Raw genomic sequence first — 24,810 nt, forward strand, 5'->3', positions numbered from 1 at the left:
GAAAACAAGTGTAATTCAAAGGATTTCTACCTTGAAACAGACATACATAGCGAGAAAGGATATTACATCGCATCTTTCTTTACGCTTGTTTCTAACAGGAAAATAATTATTTGCAAAGGATTGGTATATTTCTTCTCGTGGCTCGGGTATTAATTATTTCTGAAATAGAGGTCGGAGATGGGATCAAACTCGCTGAAAATGAAATAAATTCGAAACAACGATAATTGAACGTTAAAAAGATTTTTGAAATTTTAAATCAGCATGGTATATTGCTTTATACAAGGATTTCTCTGTTTTTCATTATCTTTTTTTCGGCCGAATGTCAGACTTAGAGATACTAGCTTTCGGAGAAATTTCTCAGGATCTGCAACAAAGGTATAAAAACTCTTTGGAATATTCAAGAATACTTTACCGTTACACGCTTCTAAAGCGTAAAAATGATATTTTACATGCACTATATGAGATCGTAAACGCGTAAAACGATTCACGAAACGTTTAACCAAGCTCATAAAACCGGTTCACGTCGACCAGGCACGTACGTGTCGGTTTTCATCATTTACCTTATCACTACAATCCTTTATAGCTCATGAACAAGCGTGGACCACGTTCGCTCCAATGATAGAGTATTGGATTTGTACCTTATGTCAAGTAACTATAACATATATAACTACGATATCACGATCGTATTTAGCACTTCTTGTCGTCTAAAGTGTTTCAAAAGTGAACGAGATGACTTACACGAAAGGGTCGGGGCACATTTTATCGGTCGGTGTAATATTTAAAGAAAGTTACGTATGTGACTGGTAACAAGATAGACAATGTAGCTTCTATGAATTTTCGTTCTTTGGTATACTAGATTAAATTAATATTTATATTGGAAGGTAGACTATATTAAGATATTCGTTATAGTAACACGTATCGATAATTTTGCTACGACACTTTGTGATGAACGATGAATGAAAGTTCAATTGAGATATAGGTACAGTTCACGTATGATAATTATTTGTTATTATATAGCACGGCAGATAATTAAAATCCAATTAGAACACATTAAGCAATGTAGTTAATTAAAATGATTAAATTATTATTTGGTTGAATTATTATTGATCGATTATCATCGCATTAAAGAACAAAATGATGTGACAAAAATATTAATACAAACAATTTCAATCGTTATTTAGCCGAGGAATAGAAGAATATTCGCGGATATACGGTCATTCGGAAAAACTGAAATGATTTTTACATAAATGTAAAAATGTATAAATGTCGGGCACAGAGCAAAAGAAAAATTAAATTCATGCGAGATAAATTGAAAGTGTATGATTTATGACGATAAGTAGAAAGATCCGCTCGCATCGTGCCAACAGTTTGCAGATCGTATACTGACACGAAAGATACAAAAAGAGAAGAAGAATCGGGGGAAAAACGCAGTGCTAGACCTCATTAATTATGTGTAGAGGCGAACAAAGTAGATTGTATCAAATGCCTGATTCGTTCCGCGGAATATTCAAAATTATCTCTCAGGATGTAAAGAAACATAAAATGTTAAATTATAACATATGATATCGTCCAATTATAATTTTTCAAACTAGCGGATAACTTAGCGGACAACTATTTATAAGTGCTGGGTAATTAAAATAAAACCTAGTTCTAAATAAAAGTCTGAAATAAATGTAGCTGTGCAGCAAATGCTAATATAACGAAAGTGAGGCAAACAGCAGCGTGGTATCAAACAAAAAAAAAAAAAAAAAATATGTTCGATAAGGTGAGAGAAGTGAAATGGTGTATAGCGTGTCTGGAGGAAAATTCAATCAGCTTAAATGCATCGGGATAAGCGTAAATGTAAAAGAAGTCATCGCGAGTCGAGCGTGTTAATCAATACTGACTGCAAGATAAGCTGCTTATATCGGAAGACTTCTTCGTTTCGCGCAGCAAAGGTATGAAACTTATAAAAATGATCACATAAAAAAGATAGGTTTCAGTCAATTTGTCTGTTATTTTTCAATGACTTAACTTTCGCGGAATTCTAAATTTATTTATTTTTGTTATAATTTCATTTAATTACAACTAAGTTGCAGTTTCGACGAAGTAACAAATAGAGAACTTGATCGAAACGAACTGAAATTAGAGAAACGATTATCAGCGATAATTTATCACACGTAACAAGTTGCTCAAATTTTCCAATATTTTTGAAATCTTGGGTGAAACAGTCGAGCAATAAAATTCAGCCAGTCAAAATTTCAGAAAGTCGCTTCTGCACTTCGCGGAATCGTAAATAAACGATGGATACATTACACCTTTCAAATCGAGCGTGCAATTTTCTCCCTATCCGTGGCGGAGAACGCGAGGAAGGGTACGGGAAGGAGAGAGAGAGAAAGAGAAAGAGTAAAGGGTGTTCTGGAAGAGCGTAGCTGTAATCTAACAACCCCTCAATTTCTGCACGCTTTATGGTTACAGACGGAGATGATACCTTTTCTCCCCTTTCGCATTGAATATGCAAGAAGAGCATCGCTTGAAATTTACATTTACGCTCAAACTCCTGGAGTAACGGCGAAACGTTTTACAGACTGTCCTGCTAGTATCTGATTCCGCTGGCCATTTCGGAGCGCGTGAATGATAATCGAAGTAGCGGAATAGAATTAGTATGAAAACGAATTCATTGGATAGTCAATAACAATTTCTCCGGTTTCAAATTTATCGAGCGGATAAATGATAACTAGAAGAAAGGTTAAGAAGGCTGAGCCACGATCGAATATTATTTGAAGTATTTGCCAACGCATTATCAGTTGTTTACGATACACGATATTTCGTTTTTCACATACATTTATCGATCGAAAGTTTGGAATCACTTTTTGAATCGTATCTCTTGTTAATTTTTTTTTATTTACTCGAAGTTGATTTTGCTGTTCGTTGGCGGAGATTTCGTTAAAATTTTAGTAAAAAAAATTATTCGGAGTAGCAAGTTTTCTACTTGTTGCACCGTTTTACAAAACTACACCTTTTTTGCGCGAAATTAACCGCGAGCCGCGCTGAGGATCGAAATAACGAGACTTAGGAATTCACATAGTTGAATCGACGAGGCAGTGGATGAAGAGCACGTTAGATTTTAATTAGTTTTTTTAATGTCTATGCAGATCGCATCCTTCGAGCTATCTCCTCCAGATCTATTGCATGGAAGATTTACCACGCAATAAAGCACTTTATATTTTCCCATCTGGCTTTCGCACGTTTCCGAGAATCACGGACGTAAAAATGGTAACAGGACACTTATCCCGGAAAAATTTTTACCCTCGCCGCTGTAAAGAGAGCTCATACCGTATATTATATTAAATTTTTTCGTACCACACAGGTTAATTAAAATAAAACAGGCCGTGTATTGTAAACTCGAAAACTCATTTAAAGTACTGAGTTTATGGAATTGTTATTACACATTTCTGTATGTTTTATCTTTTTCCGGAGTAGTTTTTACGCTTGTAGCATTTTTTTTGTGTAAAAGTCTGCAACAAAATTAAGGCCAGCCTTTCGTTAGACTAAATCTGGTTTTAAGTCCGTTCGACATTTTTTAATCAAATAATTACGTTTCCTTCGATATAGAGCAGATAGATTCGCAAACATTTTTTTCATCGATCGTTTAAGAATGAACGCTACACCGTGTAATACTTTGGAAGTTGTGTGTGTTTCATCTGATTCAATTGTTGGGAATATTTTCAATCGATTGTTCAATAAAATACCGGTGAAACGTTTGGTGCAAACACGGCCGGGACAACGATGCGTTGGCAATTTAATGGAGCGATGCGACATGAAGCATTTCCATAGCATTCTAGGGGACGCATTATCGAGCGTAAATTCGTTTCATTAGACTTTATTAGAACACACACGGCCGTTTCCACGTTTCCAAGTTCCTGCGTCCAACTATATGCACGTCGTCGGATAATCCATGACGGCCGGAACACACGGCAACGCCGAGCGAATGCAGTTTCTCTTTGGCATTCGTTTAAACGACCAACCAACGCTATGTTCCCGTGATATTCGATTCATAAACTCATTTTTGCTGTCTTGTCAGCGATGCGACGCGCCGTTTGTTCTGCTTTCTTTACCCGTTTATCCGCTATTTCTCCCGTCACTTTCCTTCGCTTTTCACCAATTTTCTATTGAAGAATCGTTTTCTCGTTCTGCGACCATTTCGCACGTCCTTCCACTTCTTCGATTCCTGGACAGTACGTACAGGATTCCTGATTGTTATATTAAATTATGTTCAAATTAGAATCGCACACGATACGAGAAAAATATCCAAATAAAAAATCAATGAAATTAATAAAAAATAAAAAACAATCTTTCACCGAGGCTCTACTTATTTAATTATATTCTCGAAAGTATGAATTTGAACGAAAATCCGCGGTTTATTCATAACTTCTTCATTTCTATTTTTACAAGCAAATCAATTTTCCCTTCCGTTCATATAATTTTTCATAATTGTCTGCCACCGTTTTAATAAATCGGGCCTCGAATTTCTATTTTACCAAACGCGTGCGACCGTAATAGCGAGCCGGATTGACGACGTATCATAGGTTAAAGGTCTGTAATGACAATAATCGGATCGCGGGATTCCGCGAACACGAAGAGGATTGGAAAGCGGACAAGACGGCCACGTGATATCGGAATGACGGCCGAAAATATAATGCAGCTGGCGGCCATCACGCATTCCATGGAGTACGACAGCCTGAACGTGCTTTACAAACAATAGCTTCCACGGGGCGAGTGAAGTGGAAGCCGCGACAAGACGGCAAAAACGGGTTTATGAATCAAATATTATGCGTCGTGTGTTTCGCGTCTGCTCTCGTTCGAATGACCGACCAAGTGAAGCTGTGTATTTGATGCGAGCATAAATTCCCTTCCAACCGGTGCTTTTTCAACTTTTACGCTTAATCACCGACATCGGACGTTTTATGACTTCTAATCGGTCAGCTGCATTCTTTCGCGCGTTAATCCCTCTTTTTCCAAGCATTTTTTTTGTTCTGGATAATTTTTTGCAGCTCTGCGCATGGGCTTTTCAACCAAAAATATTTACGATATCAGAAATATACTCCGTGACTTACCATTTGACTGCGGATTTTTATTCATTTATGCGAAATTTGAAGATGTAAAAATGCACAGAGTGCACATAATGTGTAGAAATATGTAAAATATTCAATGTACAGTAGCCCTTGCGATATTTAATATAATATTTAATTTTGTACATTATATTCACAGAAATACGAATTCGCGTGAACATCAACAGTCTACTTATCATTTCTGACGATGATAATTTTTGTAAACTCGATTCATTTTCCTTTGATCCAAATTTACCCGAATTTTTGTAACTCTATACCGCAGGAGGAATTAGAAACGCATTTGAATCGGTTGAAATGTTTTTTAACGATCGTAAAAGAGTTATATGGACCATATGTTGAGTCTTTCAAAGATTCAGTCTTAAGTTTAGTCACTTTGGATCAAGATAAAGGGTTCTTTAGTTCCTGCTTCTATTATTCCACCGAACGTAGCAGTCGTATTATTCTTTCAGAACGGCGTTCTCCCGTTTTGTTCTTTTAAATTGTTTGGAAGCCGAGATTGCGGTATGTTTTGCTTTGATGTTAGGGAGTAGGGAAAATTTTAGTCTCTGAAAAGAAACAACAAAAGATTGTCGCAGGATAATTTTGAACAGTTTACGAAACTTCCTCTTTGCGGGTACAAAGTAAAAAGCATAAAAGTTTCGGAAAATTTGCGGTGCTGATATAACTTGTCTTCGATCATAAATTATATACGTATTACAATTATATACATTTATATACGTTAATGTTACGGAAAATGTATATAAATTACACACATTTCTCATAATATTATGGAAAATTTATATAAATTATATACATATATATATTTCTCACAATATTAATTCACCGAAAAGTGAAATCTTTTTTTCAGATGTAGGAGCTTTCGTATCACGAATCATCGCGAGAGAAAACAGACGATAATTACCGAGAATTCCTGTTTAATTATTTGCAACGATTAAACCGGATGTAGGAAACAACAGGTTCATATCTGTGTCTGGTGCTATGCACGTTTCCCACATCGAAAAATTCAGCCACAAGTACACACGTAACTTTCAAGGTAGCTTTCGCGGTCGATGCTTTTTTTATTGCGAATCGCGCGTTCAACGAAGTAATTAACGTCCTTATTTGCGTTATATTAAACGCGCGCTCACACACACAGACACAAACGAACGCGTGTACGAACGGACAGACGAACGGACGAACGAGCGTACTCACCGTGAAAAAAATAGGTGGACAGGGAGAACGCGTGGCGTTGCGACGAGACGCGAAGCGTTACGCGCGTCAACGTTTTTTTCCCAGCGTGGAAAATATGGAAATATCGCGAAAATCTCGTTTCGTCATGGCGTTGCTCGGAAATTCACCGTCTGAGCCGTCCCAACGGAGAACCCGTTTCCCTAATAAATGACTGGCGGAAATCCTGGTAGAAGCTTTATAATCGTACCTCGCGCGAAATGTGACAGGACCCTCGAGTGGGTCCAGGTATGTGTGTACCGGGGCAAGTAACAAACTGAATGCCTCTGGCTACATACAAAGCAAAATAACGTTAGACGGAGGTAAACGGCTGTTTATTAGGTTTCTGCTAAACTCGGGGACGCGAGTCTGAAATGAGATGGCACTGCTTACAAAGTCACCTACGAAAACGATTGTAATCCCTCAGCTTCGAGCTTCAACGTTTACATGCCAGCAGCCGCGCGCTCGCTTTATCAGCAACGACATATTTGAGGCCTTTTGCCCGGGCCACTGCTCCTCTGCTACGTGATGAAACGTTTTCCAAAAGCGGCTAAGAAATTCCCTTTTGCTCTCTGTTTTCTCTGCTTCTCTGATTTTCACGCTCTTAACCGGTTCTATTGTCAACCAGCGTCACGCTGTTTCGTTAGAGCGATTGTTATATATATACAGGGTGGTTGGTAACTGGTGGTACAAGCGGAAAGGGGGTGATTCTACGCGAAAAAAGAAGTCGAAAATATAGAATAAAAATTTAAAAAAAATTTTTTTTTCTTTTTTAAACTTTTCCATCGAGACAACGATCTACAGTGAGATCCGTTATAACGAGACGTGATAAACTGCACGCGTACCGAGCGAAAATTCAAAGTCGATTTTCTCGAAAACAAAGCCTCAAACGAAAAATTTTTATTCTATATTTTCGACTTCTTTTTTCGCGTATAATCACCCCCTTTCCGCTTGTACCTCCAGTTACCAACCACCCTGTATATCATTTAGTGGTGTTTTTAGGGATGGAGCATTGAATTTTTGGGAATGGGGGGAAATGATTTGTCAGTCTAATCGAATTTTTGAGAACTGGTTTCGTTTATCCGAAAGTTTTCAGTTACCTTTAGGGTAGGTTTGGTTATTAACGACGTTAAAAGGTATCGTTCGGTTAAACATTGTCGATGGAAAATTCGATTATGCAACGAATCCCGTGGAAAGCAGAATATTCTGTTGTCTCGTTTTTCTGGTTAATCGATGTAGCAAAATCGGCCTCGTTGCCCGAGAGAAACACCAGGCAGAAAATGAAAATTGATTCGCGATCAGATTGCGTAACATCTGCGATAAAAAGTTGAAACGCTGTCGTATTGGTATTTGCATATGCACCTTATCAGTTTATGATATTTCCCGCGTGAGCAATTGTACGGTTGGAAATCGGCGGCCAAATTTACATTTCACTCGGCGTCGCGGTTTAATAAACGTTTTTTCGTTCCTTGATTAAAAATGCTTGCGTAATCGTTAGGTTAATTTTATGAGATGCCGTGTCGTCATCGCCGAAGGTAGAATTGGTTCGCGCCGTTTATCTCCCGAGCGCTTCTATTGTTCCATCGTAATTCGCTTAGCAGCGGCTAGACTCGTCCGAAACGGTAGGCTCTGCACCTTATATTTCTTTTCCTCCTTTTTAAAATATTCGAGAGTCGCGTATATCAGAATAGCGGAATTTTTCTGGCTTCCGTTCCTTTTTTCCGGGCCGAATTAAACGTTCAGTTGAATTAAACGTTCGACTGCGTCACCGTGACGTTTTATCTAATCAACAGGTACCAAATTCACTTTGCTCTGGAATGTTAAACACACCGGAAGCTCCTTCAGCACAAACGAACGTGCCTCCGCATACATGAGAAAAGTCATGTGAGAAATTTATTGAGAATATACGAAGATCGATATCGATGGTAATATTGCACCTATGTTAGTCAAATCGGATGTATTCTAATGTAAAGTGAAGCACGTTGTAGAAACGAGAAGGAACGAGCCTTCTCCAGTTATCAAAGCGCCTCTTCTTTTTAATAAGAAAGAAAACGCGAGTGTTCGAGGATACAGCTGTCGAATTGTGTGCTTAATAAAACAAGCGACGAAGATGTGACGTGTAGAAAAGTGGAGATGGACCATTGGCAGCGAGTACACGTGTCATCATTTTCCTTCAGAAGCGGTAGCTCGCGGCTGGATATTTTCAAGTCAATGAATTTTCTCTACCCACGCACTCTATTTCATATAGCCGCGATAGGAGAAGCGACGAGTAGAATAGAAGGGATGAAGAAGAGCGCGAGAGACACGGAGAAACGGTATGTGGAGTGACGCAACGCGGCGCTGCGCTGTGCGGCCGGAGCGGCAGACGAGAAATCGCGGAAGGGGAACTGAAAATCCTGAAGCACGATCTATGCCCAAGAGTACTTAATCTAATTCACCGGTGCCCCATGCATTTAATCACAGGCTCAAAATTCCAGACTATACGGTCAGTTTGCTTTTTCACTTTGCAGTGAAAAGCGGATGACGGCCTGTATCCACCGATAAAGCGCAACACTCTTACGCGTTCCGCTTGCGTTTCCCTCGCGTTCATACGGAAAAATTTATATGCCCGCACGCGTGTCGCCGCTATACTTTCTATACTTCTCTCGGTATATCGGCGTTCCAGATTTTCTTCGCAAAAAGTTGAAACGCCTCGGGCGCTCGTAAAAGTATCGTTTCGCGTTCGTCGCCTACGGCACTGGCTGGAATCCGGGATTAATTGATGCGAGATCACGTGGTTTCGTTTGAAAGAAACTAATGAAACTACCAGTGTCGAGTTTTATCTCCACCTTTTTCTGATCGCCACGGGAAATATTGAGATCGTACATCCTCCGGTAAAATTCTTCGTTGCTGTAGATACGGCTTATATCGGTTTCGACGTGATTCAGAGCATTCGTAAGAAGGGATCTGGTTCGTAAGTTAGAGCACTGTTATAGTTTGCTGCAATTTACAAGAAAAGGAGATTTAAGCGATTCTAAGGGAAATTCAATTGTAGACATGCTGTTGATAAAATTAGCTAAAATCGTTTTAGTCGATGTAAAATTGTATTAGGTTGTCCGGAAAGTGTCTTTCTTTTACAGACACGTCTTTTACAGCAACGCATCTTTATACAAACATGAAACCTAATCTGTCAAACGTTGTGATTTTCATTTTGATAAAACAAAATGGATTATACATAATTCGATAAAATAATATAAAACGGAAAACGTTATGCACCCATTATTTCCTTATGAAAGGGAAGAAACTTTTCGGACGTCTAATAGATAATATTTGTTTATTCAAGAAACGAAATAATAATCGAATCAACTTCCATGTCAAGTAAATAAAAAAGTTATGTTGCGATTAGCAACATCCAGATGTCACGTGCGAGAATACTTTTAGGATCATTGGATCGTATTAGCTGTTGGTAAGGAATCTCGATGTATGTTGTTGGAATAACCGAAGCAGGCTGAAATAGAGGCGCCTACTCGTACGTGTACGCGTAATATAATCCGAACAGATATATGCAACTGTGGCGTGGAATACATTCCACGATCGCTGGGAAAAGTGGAGACGAAGAAAGCGGGGAAGAGAAGTTGTTTTGCGCGCGGGTAAATTAAATTCAACCAGGCAACCGTGGGCGTCGATACGAACACACAAGTAGCGCAAAATTCGATCGGCTGGCAAGCGAAACGTGAAGCACGTACTCTCATCTGCGTGTGTACGTTCGGTGTGACGAGTCGAGGTTTCCGCACGAAGATGAGTTTCCGTTCTCGTGGTAGTTCTCTGAAAAATTGTTGTCAGGTGGTTTTCAGAAAATTCGATTTCTCTTGTACCATTTCGTTCGCGAGTATGTATCAACGTACTTACGTTGCCAACTTGATCTTTTCGAATTCACCGTCAGATCTGTCACGATGTAATTCTTTACGATCCACGATTTTCTAACTACAATACTATAACACTTAAAATATTGAAAATACTTCGAAGTTAGGAACGAAAAATATATTTGTATTAGCCTGAATCGGAAAATTATAATCGCAAGGCTACGTTGATAAATTATATCGACACGATTAAATAGATCTGCAATTGCAAATATTCCCGCTGCGAAGCTTTCGAACTCCTAAGGGTTAAATTAAGGAACGATGAAGCATTTCGCGAATAATTCAGGATTATTTCGAAGGGGAGTTCAGCGTGAGCCAAATGTCCGGAATCGAATCGACGAAACTGTTGATACGTTTTAGAGCATACTCAAAAGCATTAAAGTTCCACCGTGATATTTCGTTATCACGAGTAAATATTGCATAAATATTGGCAGTTCGTACTGAGTATAAAGAACGTGAGTAAATACGAAAACAATGATATATGGAAGTCAAACAAGCAAGCTGCGCGGCCCCCGTCGTCGCTTCCTACGTCTACCGAGATCCAATATAAATAAATCGATGGATTAATTTATCAGTTTTTGATAAAAAAAAAAACAAAAAACAAAAAAAAATATAAGTTGAAAATTCAAATCCGTCGGATTGACGCGTGGTGAGATTTATGAAAAATTGTAATTGGAATTTATAACGAAATAGCGAAATTAATTAAAACTGTTAAAAAGTTCGTAATACAAAATTACACAGTGAGCGCGTATCACGCTGCTTTGTATTTTTAACACTTTAATCTCCATTTATTTACAGTTTTTTTATTTAATTGTTTTATTTGAGTCGATACAATATTTTCACCTTAGGAAAACACGAGGTGGAAAATATTTCGTACCACCGATTTCCGATAAAAATTAAACATGATCGAACGTTCAATGCAACGTATTGGAAAACATAGCTGGGCAAAAGAGATTCGAGGTACTTTTTATTGTTCTAGGAGAAATATCGCTATTTTTGCTAACTTCACAATCTCGCTGCAGATATAAACCAACTCGTTTCGATGCGAAGTTTCATCGCGTGTACAAACTGTTATCTTTATTACGATCGTAACGGCGCGAGAAAATCGTACCGCAGCGATGATTTCGAAGCGGAGAATTTCGCTGCTATTTTATTTATCCCCGACGGTCAATGAAATATTCAAATATTTCGCCTGAACTGAGGTACAATAGAGCAACGAAGCAATACGGTCGCTTATGATTTATGACTTTACGTACAGAACGATCGACTGACTGGCGAGCTCATGTTTCTGAGCTTTCAGCTTTAAAAGATTTATAAGAATGCACCAAATGGTTCACAGCGTCACTTTCGTGTGTATACATATTTGCTAGCTGCCGAAAAAAGAACATATGCAGAGCAATATGCTTTTGAATAGAAAATGTATAACAGTCGTGTTCAGGCATAGTTGCACATTCGAATAAATTTTTTTAATTTTTCGTCCACAGACTCAATATTTGAATAACCCACGCTTGTTAAAGCAAGTCTAATTATCCAGATTCATGGAAGATAATTCTGAAAGGGTTTGGATTCGCTATTTGAAATCTTATTACCTTCCCTGGAGGGTAGATTAATTAACAACCTCGAGTAGTGTGACCCGGAGTCACCTATTTTAATATACGCGGAGTAACTTACGGTTTCTATTTATTCGTAATAATCAAGCCGTTTTGACAATAAGTAAGAGCACAGTTAAACGACATGTATTAAGAGTGTAGCTAAAAAAATATAGTTATCGTAAATTAAATATATCCGTATTTATCGCCAGGTTTCTTCGGAAATTAAATAACCTTTCAACGCAATTAACTCTATTTCCATCCGAGCATCACAATCATACTACTACCATGGAAACCTGTGAATCTGAACTCTAGAATTTTCAATTCTATTCGTGTCTGTCTCTCGAGTTACGAGAATCGATAATTAAGCGGCGAACGAGCGGCAGGACCAAGTATTCGCGTTTCCGCGAGATAACTTGCGCGTTGGTAGAGAAATGCGAGCAACCAGTATCTTACTCGGAACACGTAAAAGTGTTTCTATACGTGGACGATAAAATTCTCAAGATTACAAGCTGCACCGACACTTCCTTTCTGCGCCCTGAGGCGTTCCCTTATCAGCATACTGCGAAGCGGCACAATAAGACGGAAATCTGGTGGAAAGAACGGATACCGTGCAACGAGACCGAGCCTCTATCGTGGAAATAAAAGTAGCAAGTAACGGCTTGTAGACGGCCACGAGAATAGGAGTTGGGATCCACCGTTGTAATATGCAATACGCAAACACCTCGTCCTTGCCTCGATCGTACCACGCAACCCGACATTCCCTTTCCGCTCGAGGAGAGACGTCTTCGAATACTCGAGACACGGTATAACGGTTGGAAACAGTCACCCAGCCGGCTATGTAAATGCGCCCCGGCTAGCCCGGTTGTTCTTCCGGCGTGACATTACTTTTCCTCGCTGTTGGATGACGTTAGTACGACTCAGTTCTCTGATGGCCACCATCAATTACCAAGACATTGATAAATTCCGCGGCATTGTCGAGGAGACCTGGTCCTCGTCCTTCGTTCGTCGCTCGTCCACCGTACCTGTACACACGGACAAGCGAGCAGAGTGTAAGCGTTAAGAGGGTGTACGGCGTACACGCTTTCAGAAGGATGCTTGCGGCATTAAACCGACGCGATTCAATTCAATCGTGCTACCTGACGCGCTGCTGACTCCAGGCACCCGGAAAGTCGATAGCCAAAGAGTTTGGAGTCCGTTGGCTTTTGAGTATCGAACAAGTGCCGCACGAGCCTCGGTTTGTTGTCCGATTGTGTCGGGCTAATTGGCTTGTGGCTTCCTCCCCGTTCTTTATGGCCAATCCAATTCCCCTGGACTTTTGAAGTTTTCCGAATGATGATTTCACGCTGCGTTCTTTCGTACCGGTGAATCTCTTTGTTGGAATTTTTTTTTGGAAGGTCCCACATGGTCTATGAACTTTCTGTAAAAATTCATTTTCAACGTTTCGCCGATATTTCGTCGATCGTCATACACCGTGCCTTATAAACTGAAACGTCCCGAAGCAAATAACTATCGCGTTAAAACAAGCTCTGCGAAAAAGTTGCTTGCGCATCCTGCATTTCATCGACTCTTAGCTCACTTACCAAAAATTTTTGCTCACCTCAGACCTCCGACTCGTGGCTCTTCGGTCGTTTAACGAGGCGAGTTTTCTCTCCCCAAGACGATTAAAAAGTTGAACGAGGAAACGACGATTGAAGAGGTACGACCCTTCGTCGGATCGGTTCCTGAAATTTCTCCGGTCTAGATAGTAGAAAGGGTTAGCTAGAGGAAGGAACACGGTAGTCGGTTGATGGGGTGCCGCAGGTTGGTTTCGGGCGCGAGGGTTGGAGAGAAGGGCGCGAACGGGCTAGACAGTAAAGTTCCTTCTTTGTCGGATGGGCGCGGTGAATAGCGTGCGGAGGCAGACGGACGGGTTAAATTTGCATGGACGCTTGTCTGCGTTTCCAATTTCACGCATGCACACATCCAGCAGTACCGATAATAAACGGCGCCAGTTTTGGCATAAATCAAGGCCACAAATCCTGCCGCGCCTTCGTCAGTTGGGAGAGCCAGTGGCTCCCTTCAGGATATATTCGCGACTCGTTCGCGCACGATCCTCACCACCCTCCCCTCCCCTCCCCTCCCCTCCCCTCTGCTTTTCCCTTTCTATCATTTTTTGTCCATTCCTTTCTCCCTTGCTCTTCATCGACAGACGGATTAATCCAACATGGAGAGCTAAACAAGCAGAAAGTACGCTTACCTGCCGTCGTTCCGGCGGGAGAGAGGAAATATCTGTAGAATTTCACTCTCGGCCCCGTCCGGTAATCCCCGGTAGGCCGTTTGAACTGGACGTTTGAATGGCGCGGCTTATTAAGATCCGTGTTTTTCGTGGCAGCTTGACCGGCCTCTGCCCCATGCGAGTTTTCGAATCGCGAGCAAAAGAGCGTCAGCTTGATAGTGTTTGAAGTATTATGCATTGTTAGTCCGGATTACGTATTTCGAGTTTTCGACGATTGCGATTCGTTCTTTCTTCCACCTAACCCTGTCCCACTCTCCGCCATTTCATAGTTTCCTTTTTGTTGTCGCTAAATTCCCATTATTTTTTTCCCTTGTTAGTTTTAATTAACGATTCGATCCCTTGACGGATTGATACGGCATGACACGGATTTTAAATGGTTTTCCAGGGGAAAACCGAGCGAGCAATTATCGCAGTCCGTTGCCAGATTATCCGAAAGTAGTTTAGGTAATCGCTTCTGTCCTCGCCGTGTTTCGTAGGAATCGTTTGTCTGCAAGTTAACCGCGGAATTTTGCTCGAGCCCTAACTCGACGTTAGATCGCCAGAGATCTGTCTGCGTCTTCGTTTCTGTAAGATTTTAAAATTACTCGCAACTACTCGCTGATCGTCTTAACTAGAGCGTTGTCCGTAACGTTATATCGTTTCATCGAGTGCGTTGGTTGTTACGAGGAGAGTATCGATTAATTGATAGTCGCTAATAGAAAAGAGAGGTTGTTGATTCGTCGTCGTCAATGGTGTGCAATTAAATAAACATTCGAATCAATTCCCGTGCATTTACGAAACGGCCACAAAATTTGCAACGTTCGCCCACTATATGCAGTGCCATCCTGTATTTCAAGCGACTCGGTATTTACTGGGCAAGCAGAATTTTCGCGGTTACCATATCAATGGATGGGTACAATACGCGACCTCTCATTAACGTTTTATGATGATCCAGCCGCTTCGAAATGTTCTAGTCGTCGCACAGTAATAAATTCTCCCGTCACCATTAACATTAAAAGAAATAAGCGTGCGATACATCTTCCTGTTATACATCTACACAGGCTCGCATTATAACTACGATATTCAAATCGGGCTGATTGCGTGCCGGCATTTTGTATTCGTGCCGTGTACAAACTTAGTTACCGAGGGATCAGTTCCGGCGAAGATGGCGATTGGGGTGGAACGTAGTTTGGACGTGCTTTGAACGACGTCTAATTTCTTTCGGTCGTGATAACAAAGATCTTTTTTATCGCGGCCGGGGATTCGTCTTTTCGTCGAGCTAATGCGTTTCGAATAGTTTCTTCCTTAGCGATTCAACGATATTTAGATTATTATTCCAAGAATGTTTGTTATTCATCCCACGTCGAATCACAACGTGACGCGAATAAGCAACGTTAAGACACATGAACATATTTGCGAGACAATCATTTAATCCAATCGTTAATCCAGTCGTTAATCCAATCCAAATTTTTGGACTAAACGAAGTTATAATTATTATGATTATGTCTTGTACGTATAAACGACAATTGATCGTGGTTAAAAGCAAGCACTCTCCGCGCTTGTTTATGGTGAAATATCGATGAATTATCGGAAACACCCGACCTGTAAAAGTTGGATTGAAATAGAAATTGTTCTCCAAGAAACTTGTAATACATTATAAGAACGATGATTTTGTTTCCTTGCCTAAGGCTTCGTATACGCAACAAAGTAAGCATGAACAGATAACTAAATACTCGTTTGGAAATGTTAAATAAAAATCTGTTCTCTTTAATATAATTTTTCTGAAAAGCAGCGGTATCCGGTATTTTCTTTTGCTTAGGAAGTTGATACGACAAAGTTTCATATTTTCTCATGATATCTTGCAGTGTGTACAGACGAGAAAGGAAAACCCTTTTGTCTCCACGGGTTTCTTTTTACACCGGAAGGCTGGAGGTAGGATTAATTCCGAGATAAAATTTGTTCCCGGCTATTCTACTACGCTTCTTAATTAAATCTCGCAATTTCTTAAATTATAAGGCCAAAAGCTTCCGTTTGTACGAAAGATCAATTTCGAAATGCGGAAACGCGCGTGTCTCTAAATGCTGAATGTTCACTCCAAACGGGAGTGTTTTCGTTGCACTGGCTGATTACACCCCATGGGGCAAGAACATCTTCAATTGCAATTCGGTTCGGTGGCGTATCGTGCGTCGTTGCAAGCTGTGTGCTTCATAAAATTTTAACTTCCATTCCTCCCGTTCTTCCTCGATACTCGGCCGATAACAGAGACCCTCGACGCGTGTACTCAGGCGCAATGTACTTTTCTGACGGAACCGGAACTTAAAACAGCTGCCCCCATAACAATTTGCCGAGTTACCCGGAGAACGCTACGTATGACGTGAAATTTTTCTAACTTTCCACTAAGCTCGTTTCCCTGCGTTCTCCAGCAGGAAAGGCGAACGACTGGCTGCGCCCGCAACTTTTTCTAATAAAGAATTTACCGCGCACGCTGCACAGCGACTTCAATTTTTCGGAATTCCACGCTGGACTCGGTGCCGGACTACAATTTCATGGATTCGCTTAAAAATCGTGTTTTCGGACATTGGACGAGGAAAAATAGACTCGCGCTACAATATCACGACGTCTATCTACAGGGTAAGGTAGACTATTATTGAATCTTTTCCTGTAAGACGTCGTTAGGGCCTTAACTAGGTTTGTGGTCCCACGATCGCTAATGTACGTCTAAATAGGGAAGCTTAACCTGTAGCCCTCTAGACGGTGTCTTACAGGCACGTTTCAAGAGACGTGACACAAGTCACTAATAGGATTATTTAATTAGGAATCAGATAGGATGGCTGCAACTACATACATTGTAGAGAAAGAGCACTTAATTATCTTTCGGGAGCGATTAATAATCGAGGAGTGGAAATATAAACGAAATTGCGCTTTGTCCCATTTGACACGCGGTCGGATTTACTATAGGGTCTCGTATAAATTGTTAAGTCGGTTGCGTTCGTAGTCCGGGACAATTAAACGTCTAATTTTCGGTGGATGTCGGGCGCACAAGGTACTACGGTGATTCGAGCACAACTACCCCCAGCTACTGACATACACGCCGCAACCTTGGTGGATGACGAACACGCTGCTGGGAAGTGACAGTAGCTAATTAATTAATATCAAATGTAACTCCCTCCGCAACGGTATTCTATCCGCTATACCGCTTGTTACACTGCACGGCATTTGATACAGCCGGTGATTAAGCGCGCAGACGGAAAATCCTAACTGGTTCGCAGTTGGTGTACACGTAAACTCAATTCCAGAGAAATTGCAAAGTTATAGGGATACTTTGATGTTAGGTGTTTATTAGATGCCTTAATCGCTGTATTAACCCGTAATCAGCATCGCAGAGTCACGAATGGCCATGATAGTTTGACTTGTTTAATTATACCTTGTTTTCCTTAACTCTGCAATTTTGTATTCTGTAATTACAGTTATTCGTAATTGAACATTTGATATACGCGATTGTTTATTTTGTCGACGATTCTTATCGCGCGAGGCATAGCATATAGATGGAACCGAAGTAGTCGAAAATTAAAAATAATCGGATCTTTTCCAGGACGGCTCAAAGATACACATTGGGAATTAACATCCTTGCGTGGAATTCGCGTTCGAAAATTGCCACGTCGCCTGTTTTGCATACTGTTATTCGAGATCCATAGCCACTGGGAATTTAAAGTCTTTCGAGCGCACTCACATTGTAACTTAAATATTTGAAGAGTATTTGGTGGAAAAATATTTGACATCAGTGGATGTGTATCGCAGATTTCAGTCGGTGTCTGCGGTGGGCAAACAGCCGACATGTTGTAACAATTATTCACGGTTAATTCGATAAATCGTTCCGATAAACGGAAAACGTGTTTCCTGTAAATTGCAAGACGATCGATGAAAGCCCATAATCTTGATTGTGTGTTAGCCCTGCTTTTTTTGTATCGATAGCATATCAAACAACAATTGAACGATTATTCTCTTCTATAAAAGCTTTTTTCATGAAATATTTCAAAAATACAGAGGTCGAACGAAAAATAATGCTTTCAGTTTTGTAGTTCATCGCTTGTTGCTAGTACTGACGCGTTGCAAGCGTTGCTGACACAAGTAAAGCAATGAAGCTACTGGATATTATAACGACTATTTCAATTTGAATATTTTAGATATTTTTACATATTTCCATCATTCCAATTTCTCCTATAATTTTCGCATCTTTAATCCTTCCCGCGAACTCACAGCCGGTTTAAAAGAATGCCAGCACTATTTGTATCCGCGTGCAGAATGTCGGCTCGCAACACGCGCGAATTTAAGAACCTACACTATAATTAGTCTAGGCGTGAGAACGAGAGGTTTCGGGCTGCCGGTTAAACAGGCTATTAGCAGCAGCTGTTACGTGACATCGGCGCGTCTTGGACAGTATTTGATGTCGTGGCTTATATGCTCGTGTGCTCTTCTTCTCCTTCGTACTCTCCCTTTTTCTCCTCTTCCTCTCTCTTCCCTTTTCTCTCTTTTCTAACTCCTTTGGTAGCCTCGTGCAAAATCTCCGGTTCTTCGCTTCTTCTCCGCACCGCATGCATCCTCCGGAGGCTGTAGCTGCAGTCTGATTAACTTGGTATGAAATTATCCAGCGACTGGGCCCAACTCCTTTCTGCCTTTACCCACAAAACAACAAACCATCCCCTTTCCATCCCTTTCTATCGCTCTCCGTCCTAGCTTCGTAACAGTTTCACACCCTATAGTCGAGCTATCCATTCACTCAGCTGTTTGGCAGGCTCGGGCATACCGTAGCGGTTGCTTGTCCGATGCAAGGCACTGCAGTTGCAGCTACAATTCCCGTGTGTATCGGTAAGGAGAGGCTAGAGGGAGAATGAAAGGAAGGGGAGAGAGCGAGAGGCGAAATAGAGAGGTAGCTATAACAGCTAACTGTATGTACGACCTGGTGGCTCCCGCGTGCGGTAATAGCGGTGGCTACGGTGTACCAGTCAAATGCATACTGTATTGATTTTAATATCTACGCCACAAAGGTACAGGCGATTATGAGACACGAAGAGCTGGCGAAAACCACGCTGGATAACGATCTATGTAACTGTGTTTCGCCATATTGTCTGAAAGTGTAGTCCTTTATACACATTGTCGATACGGAGGAAAAAGGACTGCAAAAAAATCTACAGAGCTGTATGCGACTCTTTCCTTTTTGTACGGCGATATTAGCCCCTTTTTAGGTATAGAGGCCAAGGAACATTGTAATACTACTATATCGATCCTCGTAAGGGAGGAGAATAAATTTCAGCGACACGTGGTCGTTAAAATTTATAGTGGAATCGCGATCGTAATCCAACGCAGCGGCGTAAGTGTTAACACTAAAATTAAAAACGCGGTCAAATTGCTTCGTAGAAATTTTATAGATCCACTAAGAGAGAAAGCGTTCAAAGCTTCTGAGAGAGAGAGAGGGAGAGAGAGAGAGAGAGAGAGAGAGAGAGAAACCTATTAAAATCTTCTCTTCTTTCATCCCGATCTTAAAACAGTAGACATAGACGCGGAAATATCGAGAGTCCAAGCTCTTTGAATGCTAAAATTCGGATACCATCGTCGTGTCGTATAATCTCTCTTCCCTCATCTCGCGTCTCACATGAAACGCGGAATGCTCATGTTGCGATAGCCGTCGTTTAATCCATCGAAGGGTGGTCTGAAGTAGAGGGGAGATAGGTGTGAACCGGTGACAGCAGAACGTTACAAAGGGGTGCACGTACACCGAAGGACGCCGATACGTTACCGAACCGTGCAGGGGAGATGACGCTTTTACAACAGCCATAAACGCCTCGCGTCGGTGAGACATCGCGTCGGTGAGAGGGCACCTGTGGCTGATGCACGACGCGGCGTTGCCGCAAAGTCTGCCGCTTTGCGTACGCTCCACCGACGCGTTAAGGATCTATGGAAATTTCTTGGCTGCGGTGCAGGCGGCGGCGGCCACACCAACGTCGACGGGCGGCCATTGGCCTCCCGACCGCGGTGAAAATGCTTCCCCTCTCTCTCTCTCTCTCTCACTCTTTAGCCTTTCCATGTATTCGGAACACGGTGTTAAGGATACGAGGCGCTGTTTTAACTCAATTTTCCGATACTATCCAAAGGAGAGGGGCAATTTGGACGGGCCACCGTAGCAGAAACGCGGTTAACAGGGGTGATGTTAAAATTGTACTTCAACGTTTAATTGCACCCTTAGACCATTCTGAATGTGGGCTAACGAGTAGCCGGAAGTACAATAGTTGCCGCAGAACACGTCGCGGTCGGAATTAATCTGATTTGCTTGGGAAAAGGAGAAGCTCTGCAGGGGGTGAGCAGGGGGTAAGTCGTAGTCGGAGAATTTAATGAGAATTAATCGAGTTGGAGTATTAGACGATTGATGAAGACAATGCGGGCGACTGTTGAACGTTCCTCAACTTCTAACGTGTCTCTGCGTACGTCGTTGAGCACGTAAACGATGGGTGAAACGCGCGATTTCTGACAGACAGGAATTTATAGTTGCTCGCGAAGAATCCGTTAATGGGGATTTAGCTTCCGCTGCATCGAAATAATGCTTGTCTTTGAAATATAATTAACGGACGGTAACTTGAGCCGGAGGAACACACGCCGTGTCTTGTAACGACCTATTGAACGCGGCGTCGGCTATTTTGTTCTACTTTCTGGCACACCCACGCGGATTTAGGCACGGAATTTTGTCTAATAATACGAAGATGGTAAAACAGGAGGGCTAGTTTTCGAACGAATAAATTCTCTAACCGGGATTTTACTAGACAGCATTTGTATGTATCCTTTTACGAGTCGTTTCATTTAATCGTAAGTGCGCATATAACTTGGCGTAACTTCTTGCCTTAGGTGCCAGTACTTTCGAGACCATCATAAACGCTTTTGTTCGTGTAGGTAATATCGCGAAGCTACTCGCCCTTTGTAAAATATTCTTACGCTCGAGTAAATGAACTTCAATGATCATCCGTTTCGATATCGCCCGACTTGAAAAATATCAAAAGGAAATTGAAATTGATTTTAAAATGCTATCCTTTCTCTTTCTTCTTTCGTACATTATATATCATTTTATTTTTTCGATTAACTCGCGATACCTAAAATCAAGCTACGCTATTACTATTTAGCGATTGTCGCGTTGCGATGGTAAAAGTCAATCGAATAAACAGGTTGGAAATGTTTCAAACGCAACAATGGCGAAGTTTATAACCGGCAACCGTATGTATCCGGGCGAATCGGCTACGTCACGATGAGCACACGATAAAACCAATGTTGACAACGTGTTTGCAGTTTTATGGGGTGTCGGCTAAATGCAACGCGGTGTACAGACCTTAATAACTCTCTCGTGATACGAGAATAGAAATACGCCGTAGATTTACTGGTGCGCAAAGTATTCCCATTCTCTATAAATGACGAGGAGGCGTGCGCCAGAAATTACATCAGTTCAATTGAATCGTTTAACGGTCAAAGCGTAGAAAAAATTTCATCGTTCCAGTATTAATACTATATATTATCATTCGGCAATATAATACTTTTATTAGATATAGTTGGCGGAAAGAATATAACGAGATTATAAAATTAATCAGAAACTAAAGTAGAAGTACCGAATATGTCACGAAGGTGGAAATGTGATCTGAGGTAATTTGAAGATAATTTGGTATGATTTGGCAACTTGATAATAAAATGATTTTATAATTTGGAGGATATCCTCCAAGAATCTATATAAGGAGTTATTAACGAGGTTAATTATGACTATTATACGAGCCCATAGTCGTAAGAATTTCTTTGAATAAATCATAGACGGTATTACTAGTGACGGTTTAAAAATATGTTAAGGTGCGACAACAGATGCGACATCTGAAAATAGGAAAAGTTGTGAATAAACTCTGACTTATCCAAGATAATTATGATAATTAGTCAGTAAGACAGTAATTAGGTGGAAAAGGATATTTCCATCATTTTTACCTTTGTCACTACTGATCTATGATGTTACGAAATTCTAAAATTATGGTTTAAAAGTAGAAGACCTTAATCTCTGTAGCATATTGGTATTTTCGTATTTTTACCAATATTTTTGTATAAAATATTTTTATAATTATAATCATAATTATTTATCAATTATTTATTCAATAACGTATTAAATAACTTACTAAGTAATTATTTATATTTTATAATTATCATTTTTTATATAAAACATTGTACTCGATCTAATAATTCGCAACATTTTCGAGGGGATTGCTGGTTATGCTCTTTGATCAACCGACTTTCGGATTGGCTTGGTATCTGTTTTCATCATGAGATCTCTCTATAAAATATCACCGCGAAATATATAAAAACATCTTACATTAAGCTTACTCTGTGCTATTAAGTTTAAGCAGCTTCCAGCGCATCGCGGCAAAGCTATGGCGCTAATAGGGCGTACTCGCCTTATAACTATACTTCAACCGGGCGAAACAGGAATTTTGATTCACCATTTTTAACATTCCATTGTTATTTTTGCACCCCATCAACCATCTTTGCCACTTATTTTCTTGTTATCGAGTTACACCGAATTTTTTGCTTCATAGCAAATTAACAACGTCGATTAATCGACTAATCGGTTAATCGGTTAATACGATCTTGCCCAAAAAGCTGTTCAATTAAAAATTTATATCGCTACAACGTAGCAAAGGATGTTAAGTATTTTAAAAATTTTCCGCACGATTTCAATGACAAAACGAAAGGCTTTCAAATTTTTTGCGTACAGTTGTAACTTAAAATTAAATGATGCTGGTGATTTCATGTGGAGTTAATTCTATGGTTCTCTGATTACAGAATCGATTCTGTTGACGACATCAAGGATTCTCTTTAAGACGTCGATTGAAGCTGTACGAGCATCTTAACTGTGCATGTCCGAGTTTGGTAATTCACTGGTGAGTTTGCTGCCCTCAAATCGTATTTGCGATCTATTTCCATATCTATATCGGTGAATAATCGTCATCGTGGTTAAAGCGTTTTATACAAATGGAAGAAATTTTTCGAAAAAAAGAGGAAAAGGTTGAGATAACAAATTCCTATCGATTCGATGTTAAATTGAATTTTGGACGTGTGTGTTATCTTCCTTTGTACTTTATGATCCGCAATAAATGTCTGAAACGATGTACGGAGTCGGTACGTTTTTAGCTCGCGATGCTGCATTACATAGTTCTCTGAGCCTGGTAAACGTAAACAAGGAATCGTATGTTTGCTTATCATTACAGTTAATACATTATTATCGATTCTTGGAATAGTACACGCAGGAAATCTTCGATATTGAACTTTATTAAAATTTTCCGACGTCTTACGACATTTGCCCACGATAATGATATATACTTTTTTTTATTAATTATGTTATTATTAGAAGTTATAGCTGTGAACGTGTGTCAGAAAGTTACGTAAAGCTGCGAAACGCTCCAAATAAAGATTTAGGTTAATTTCAAGGATTATCAAAGAAGCGGGGAAATTGAAAGTACGAAAATAACGCGGTGATTTTACGCTAGCCACTTGAGCGTGATCAACAAGCGGAAAAGTTGAGCGCCGAGAGGAAAAAGCACTGCTTAAAATTCAAACGTAAAAGCGGCCGAGCACAAAGCAAGGGAGCTGAGCGCCCACTGATTCGTGAACGATGATCAGGGAAACGACAGAAGAGTTTAGGGTTATAAAATGGACTTTATGATTCGAGATACGCATCCGTGTGCGATAGTAAACGCTTTATTACTACATCAAAGGGAACAGTTTACGAAAATTGGTCACGCTCGTGATATCTCGCACATCGTAACGCATTAATATCGTATCATAGAATATTTCGTTTATATCTGCTCGTAACTGCGATTTATTATTTGCATTTGATACATAGCGTCGTGGTTGATGTGTATTTAGCGCTGTAACGTATTTATCAATTGTAGCGATTCGTGTTGCACAGATTTCCTCTACGACGACACCTAAAGTAGATGTAAAGTGGACGTAAAATCGGCATTATCAACGAAAGAATTAATATTTACAATCATTTGTATACTTGCGATCGTACAAAATATTTTTAATTCGTCGTTTAAAAAAAAAAAAAGAAAATAAAGCAAAATATTAATTTAACCGAGTTGTAACGATAAGTCGCCGCGTCGGTTTGTTAATATAGCGATCGCCATCGGTGTAAAAATTCATTTTCAAGTGACAAAAGTTTGGCGCGAAAGTTAACGTCGACGAGTAATGAAAGAAGAACAAGTGGAAACTTTTTTATGGCGAATTTAACTTTAGTGCGGGTAAGTCGGGAGGGGGTTGGGAATTGCGATGGACAGGTAGGAAGGGGGATCGAGTATTGGATTACGATGGAATGATTGCGCTCTTAATTAAAAGTGGGGTGGAACAAGGCCACGCGCGTTCCGACCGAACGGATTAACTTGCTAAATCCGTGTTATGGTCTTATTGTCAGGCTGCTTCATAAAACAAGATGTGTGTTACCTTGGCGTTAATTCACCGGTTAAAATATTCATGGTGTTTGTTCGTCGGCATTCGGTGAACACCCGTCATTCGTTCGTAGTCAAGGGGGAAGAGCGACAGCTCTACGCGTGAAACCTAATTTCAAGTGCGACGGTAAGTCTCCATGAACGTAACTTGACTTAATGTAAGCCGAGTATTATTATTGCTTTAATACCCTTATTTATATTCATCTCCTGAGACATGGGAGTGCACGCAAA

At 40.4% G+C, this 24,810-nt stretch overlaps 1 protein-coding gene across 4 annotated transcripts in view; it reads left to right on the plus strand.

Moving 5' to 3' along the window:
- Positions 1 to 24,810, plus strand: part of LOC138186635 (uncharacterized) — a 246,228-nt gene that overhangs the window by 34,193 nt on the left and 187,225 nt on the right. For all 4 annotated transcript variants that reach the window (XM_069126690.1, XM_069126688.1, XM_069126692.1 and 1 more), the window contains one exon: positions 22,916 to 23,013. The gene's annotated coding sequence lies outside the window, so the exon portion shown is untranslated. The remainder of the gene's footprint in view (positions 1 to 22,915; positions 23,014 to 24,810) is intronic.

The sequence above is a fragment of the Bombus flavifrons genome, chromosome 14 (genome assembly GCF_040668555.2).
Source record: "Bombus flavifrons isolate JBK064 chromosome 14, iyBomFlav1_principal, whole genome shotgun sequence".
Classification (NCBI taxonomy): domain Eukaryota; kingdom Metazoa; phylum Arthropoda; class Insecta; order Hymenoptera; family Apidae; genus Bombus; species Bombus flavifrons.